Source organism: Microtus ochrogaster, unplaced genomic scaffold, assembly GCF_000317375.1.
Source record: "Microtus ochrogaster isolate Prairie Vole_2 unplaced genomic scaffold, MicOch1.0 UNK6, whole genome shotgun sequence".
NCBI lineage: Eukaryota > Metazoa > Chordata > Mammalia > Rodentia > Cricetidae > Microtus > Microtus ochrogaster.
Genome location: NW_004949104.1, coordinates 8,802,732 through 8,802,973, shown reverse-complemented (window position 1 = coordinate 8,802,973; position 242 = coordinate 8,802,732). Strand labels below are relative to the sequence as shown.

The following is a 242-nucleotide window of genomic DNA, read 5'->3' as shown; positions in this document are numbered from 1 at the left end:
CCCTCAGTCAGAGCTTCTAAGAAGTCTATTTTTCACTGGGCATGGTGGCGCACACCTTTAATCCCAGCACTCAGGAGGCAGAGGCAGGCGGATCTGAGTTTGAGACCAGCCTGGTCTACAGAACAAGTTCTGGGCAGTCAAGGCTACCTATTCAGAGAAACCCTGGCTCAAAAATACAACAACAAAAAAATTATTTTTCTTTTATTTTCATCACCGTTCCCAGGGTAGCAGGATGAAATAGA

The 242-nt window shown here is 45.5% G+C and overlaps 1 protein-coding gene across 1 annotated transcript in view; it reads right to left on the bottom strand.

The window, feature by feature from the left end:
• Positions 1 to 242, bottom strand: part of Nelfa (negative elongation factor complex member A) — a 23,161-nt gene that overhangs the window by 8,569 nt on the left and 14,350 nt on the right. The gene's annotated exons all lie outside the window — the stretch shown is intronic.